A 5774-nucleotide genomic window follows, 5' to 3' on the forward strand; every position below is an offset into this window, starting at 1 on the left:
AAGTTTGGCCGAAGCTATACCGCACCCGCGGTGCTAGGAGACACCGCACCCGCGGTGCCATATTCAGAATTTAGTGATGCAGGCCGAAGTGACACCGCACCCGCGGTGAAAAACCCACCGCACCCGCGGTCGATGAATTTCAGAAAATGATAGGGCTGCCGAGAGCATAGCACACCCGCGGTCGTGCGTGTAACTTGAAAATAAACCATGTGTCCCTTGCCATGCAATATGATATGAGGTGTCTTTCATTCCTCCCATTTCAGACTGCTGAGGGCCGAGAGAATCCAGGGAGAGAAGCTTCAATCTCTTATGCTTTAAGGTTGTGATTTTGAAGGAATTACACATCCAAACTTAAATTAGAGACGAGATTCGTGTTCCTCTTGATAAGGGCTTCAAAAGGGTATACTTTTTATATCTTTTCAGCATGTTTGAAGCTGAAATGTTGGAGGAATTGTGATATGGTTGTGAATAGATGTTCTTGAGATCATAGATGTCGCAGAATCGTAAACGGTTTGATTACCGGATATCGTATGTGATTGCTGTGTATTTCCAGCATGTATTGAATTGAGATCATGCAGATTTTCAGAGCTGAAATGGTTATGGCATTGATTTTTAATTGAGGTTTTTGATGTGTTGATATATATTTAGATTTGAATTGATTGGTATCTCGAGAACACACCGTTATGCCGTCCAATTGTATCAAGACTGATTATAGTTTGTATATATGTCTTGGTTAAGTTAGAGATTGATAAAATGTGTATCGACATTGCCATTTCAGATTGAGATTGACAGACTTGACATCGAGACTTCAACTACGACAGATATTGTGCGAAGAAAGGTATAATTCATGTGGTCACGGGATTGCACAACTCGATTCAGATTTGATACGAGTTTCCCTAAATCACATACTAGATTGTTATTTATATTTGATTATTATTATGATTTGTTTATAGATTTATATTCAAGCCTTTGAGATAGGAATCATTGACAGATTTGTCAAACTAGACGTTCGGTGTATCGACGCGTAGAAGCAGATAATCTCTACGTGTAGACACTCGATACAGATTTGACCGAAGTCTAGGAATAAGACGTACAGTTACCCCGATTGGGAGGGTAGGTGACAGATCAGTGACGTCTTATTCACACCGGGATCCCTAGATTAGAAACGAATCGAGTCAAGAATTAGATGTTGAATACAGATTTGTATTCCTTTACATGTTTAGATTTTAATTCATGTTACTTGATATATGCTATGCTTTTGTACATGATTATTACATTGCATGCATACAAGTTTTATACTGAGATTTGTTCTCACCAGAGTTATCCGGCTGTTGTCGTGTCTGTATGTGTGCATGGTGACAGGTGGGGCAGGATCTGGGTCTCGAGCTAGATGAGAGATTGATGATAGTGATATGACTCGTTTTTACGTGTTTTTAGTGTTGGTTTTGAGTCGCATTCATGCATCATATTTGTTTGTTTTAGTTTAATTTAGCATTTTTCTAGCATTATTTAGCATATGACTCATCTCATGTAGTTGGTGGTTATTTTGTAGGAATTGAACCAAAAAGTGGGAGAATATTTGCCAAAGCATCGAGAAGGACTCGCTAGGGCGGTCAAAAGAGAGCATGTTGGTCTGGCCGAGGAGATGTTGCGCAAGCGTCTCGCTAGGGCGGTCAAAAGTGACCGCCCCAGCGAACCCATGGACATGGCCGAGGAATTTTCTGCGAGAACCTCTCGCGAGGGCGGACACTTTTGACCGCCCTAGCGAGGCACGAGATTTGAAAAGATTTGTTTCACTTTTTATGGACTCTATCCTACACCATAGACCTAATACACGAGAGGGGCGCCGTTTTTCAGTCTGACATCATTATTTTCATCATATTTTCTTGGAGAAAAGGCAAGGAGCAAAGGAGATTTCGAAGACCTCGAGATTTCCACGCGTCGTGGCCGTCATCCGTCGTCATCTTTAGTATTTTCATTATTCAGTTTTTAATTCTTAGATTGTTGTTAGTTTTTATTATGAATTTTAGTAGCTAAACTCTAGATTTGTTGGGATTTGAGGGGATCCTACCCCGTACTCGTTGTTTAACATTATTTATCGACGGTTTTATTAGTGATTTGTTTATGCTATTGTTTTTTTGTTTCAATCGAAGCCTAGCTAACTTCCTTTGATTATTTCATGTTGTTAATGATTTCGATAGAATAATTAACAATAGGATCGAATAGTATAGACCACGGATTTACAATTTTAGTAGATATACGGAATTGGATACGTGTCGATAGCGATAATTCACCCGGATGAAAGCTAGTGGACTCCAAAGAACGTAATGCAATCTTGAACTTTTAAATAATTGAGGATACTTGATTACTGCATGTTTATGATTAGTATTAATATAGCTCGACAGAGTATATTAATTAGTCTAGGGAATTCCGTCGAATGCACGAGTAAGAGTCGAGTGTAATTATTTAAACACGAGTGGTAGGTGAACTGAAAATTCCCAACACATTCGTTTCTCATTTGATTTTAATCCAAATTAATCATTGCTCTTTTGAACACACTTTCTTTGCATTTTAATTATTTGAATTGTTTAATTTACATTAGTTTAATCATCAACTCAATTTATCGTTGCTAAAGAGATTTTACCTGAAAATAAAAAGAGTGTGACGCAGTCCTCGTGGATCGATACTCGTATTCACTTACGTTTATTATAACTTGACTATCGTGCACTTGCGATATTTAAATCGAGCTTTCATTTATAAAATAAATTTTGGGACTATTAACTGTGCAAGTTTTGCTCGATCTAGTTTTTGGCGCCGTTGCCGGGGACTGTTGATTCACGATTTTTTATTTTCATTTAAATTCTTTATTATTATTGATTTTTATTGATATTTGATACTCGCATTGTGTTGCAGATTTGTCTTGTGTTGCATTCGAAGATCACTCGAGATAAAGCTTGAGCCTTTTGACCCCGAGATTGAACGCACAGCTAGACGTCGAAGACAACAACAAAGACTCAAAGAACAGATGGAAAGACACGAGCAAGAACGTGGAGAGGAACAGCGTGACAATAGACAAGTTGAGATACCACGTCGCATACCAATGTTGGATTATGCACAGCCGTCTCTTGATGGAGCACGTCCAAGCATCGTAAGACCAGTCATCCGAGCTAATCAGTTTGAGATCAAGCCAGCTATCATCCAGATGATTCAGAACACTGTTCAATTTGGGGGAAGTGCACTTGACGACCCTAATTCTCATATAGCTGACTTTCTTGAAATTTGTGATACTTTTAAGTTTAATGGCGTGTCTGATGATGCTGTTCGTTTGCGCTTATTTCCATTTTCACTGAGAGATAAAGCTAAGTCGTGGTTAAACTGTTTGCCTGTAGGGTCTATCACTACATGGGAGGATATGGCAAAGGCATTCCTGATCAAGTACTTTCCTCCGTCGAAGACTATGAAGCTTAGAGCCGACATTACTACTTTTGCTCAATATGAGAACGAGTCACTTTACGAGGCATGGGAGCGCTACAAGGACTTGTTGAGGAGATGTCCACACCATGAGCTGCCGCTTGGGTTAGTTGTTCAAACTTTCTACTACGGTCTGATTACTCCTAACCGTACCATGATAGATGCTGCGGCATGTGGTAATTACCTGAGAAAACGGCTGAGGAAGGGTATGAGTTATTGGAGGAGATGGCTGCGAGTAGCTATCTTCCTCAGTCTGATAGGCAGAGACGAGGTGCTGGAGTTCATCAAGTTAATGATTTGTCTGTGGTTTCAGCACAGTTAGAGGCGTTGACTAAAAAGATTGATGGGATGAGCATGAGTGGGTCGGCTATGCGTCTGCAAGAAATTTTCTGTGACAAGTGTGGTGGTGAGCATGACGTGCAGGATTGCCAAGATGGCAATCCATTCTATGTGCCTGAGGAAGCACCGGTAAAACAAGTGGGATTCCAGAACCGTCCTAGAAATGACCCTTATTCGAATACATATAATCCGGGATGGAGGAATCACCCAAACTTTTCATGGGGAGGTCAAAACAACCAAAATCGGCAACAAAGAGGTCCACCATATGGGATGCACCAAGGATTCAAGCCAGAACCGCCTCGGGAGGAGAAGTCCAATTTAGAACAAATGATGAATAAATTTATTTCTGCAACCGAGACGAGATTTCAGAACCAAGATGCATCCATAAAGGGATTAGAGAATCAAATTGGACAATTGGCTAAGTTGATTGCTAATAGGGAGCAAGGAGCTTTGCCAAGCAACACGGAAGTTAACCCAAGAGAACATGTGAAGGCTGTGGAATTGCGTAGTGGGAAAGCACTCGAGTCTAATGAGGAAAAGACCAAGCACGGTGAGGATGAGGTGGAAACTCGAGGAGGTAAGTCTTCTAACTCTACACCTACACCTATTGCACAAAATAAAATTGTTATCCCCCCACCTTTTCCTGCAGCAATGAAGAAAGCTAAATTAGATGTACAATTTGGTAAATTTCTTGAGATGTTTAAAAAATTGCATATTAACATTCCTTTTGCTGATGCTTTATTGAATATGCCAAGTTATGCAAAATTCTTGAAAGATATCTTAGCAAATAAGCGGAGGCTAGAAGATCACATGACTGTGAATTTGACTGAAAATTGCTCCGCTTTAGTTCAAAACAAGATGCCTCCTAAGCAAAAAGATCCAGGGAGTTTCTCTATACCTTGCATTATTGGTGACATTAATTTTCATAAAGCTCTATGTGATCTTGGTGCAAGTATTAATCTGATGCCTTTGTCTGTGTTTAGGAGACTGGGATTAGGTGAACCCAAGCCAACTAGGATGTCGTTGCAGCTGGCTGACAGATCTGTCAAATATCCACGTGGGATTATCGAAGATGTTTTGGTGAAAGTGGATAAGTTTATTTTTCCTGCAGATTTTGTGATACTTGACATGGAGGAAGATGTAGAGATGTCTTTGATTCTAGGGAGACCGTTTCTGGCTACAGGGAAAGCACTGATTGATGTTGAAGAAGGGAAATTGAGACTGAGAGTTGGAGAAGAAGAAATTATTTTTGATGTCTTTAATACTCTCAAACACACAATGCACAATGATAGTTGTTTTCGTATTGATGTCTTAGATTCTCTCATTTGTGATTTTGTGCAGGACGGATTGAAGGAACCATTAGAGGTCACTCTCACTACTGAAAAGCAGGAGGACGAGCTAGACGAGGAAGAGATGGAGATGGTAGCTCACTTGAATGCCATTCCACCTTGGACAAAGCAAGTGAGGCTTAGACTAGAGGAATTGAGAGACAGAAAAGATTTAATGCCTCAAAAGTCAAGCCTAGAGGAGCCACCTACTTTGGAGCTCAAACCACTACCTCCACATCTCAAGTACGTATATTTAGGAGAAGATAATAAATTTCCTGTTATTATTTCCTCTTCTTTGACAGATTATATGGAGAGTAAGCTCTTGGGAGTCCTTAAGGAGCATAAAGGAGCATTCGCTTGGAAGGTTTCAGACATAAAAGGGATAAGTTCTTCGATCTGCATGCACAAAATTCTCATGGAAGATAAATACTCACCTCTAGCACAACCACAAAGGAGACTCAATCCAAATATGCAAGAGGTAGTAAAAGCTGAAACAATCAAACTTCTGGATGCAGGTATTATCTATCCTATCTCTGATAGTGCGTGGGTAAGTCCTGTACAATGTGTGCCTAAAAAGGGTGGGATTACTGTTATTATTGTAGCACCCCATAACTTAAATGGTATATGATATATTAT

At 40.0% G+C, this 5774-nt stretch overlaps 1 non-coding gene across 1 annotated transcript; it reads right to left on the minus strand.

The window, feature by feature from the left end:
- Positions 1-3460: 3460 nt before the first annotated feature.
- LOC140824891 (small nucleolar RNA R71) lies at positions 3461-3567 on the minus strand. Its single transcript, XR_012116508.1, has one exon. It is a non-coding gene; the product is annotated as a small nucleolar RNA R71 (small nucleolar RNA).
- Between the last annotated feature and the right edge of the window lie 2207 nt (positions 3568-5774).

This window comes from Primulina eburnea, chromosome 2 (genome assembly GCF_022965805.1).
Source record: "Primulina eburnea isolate SZY01 chromosome 2, ASM2296580v1, whole genome shotgun sequence".
NCBI lineage: Eukaryota > Viridiplantae > Streptophyta > Magnoliopsida > Lamiales > Gesneriaceae > Primulina > Primulina eburnea.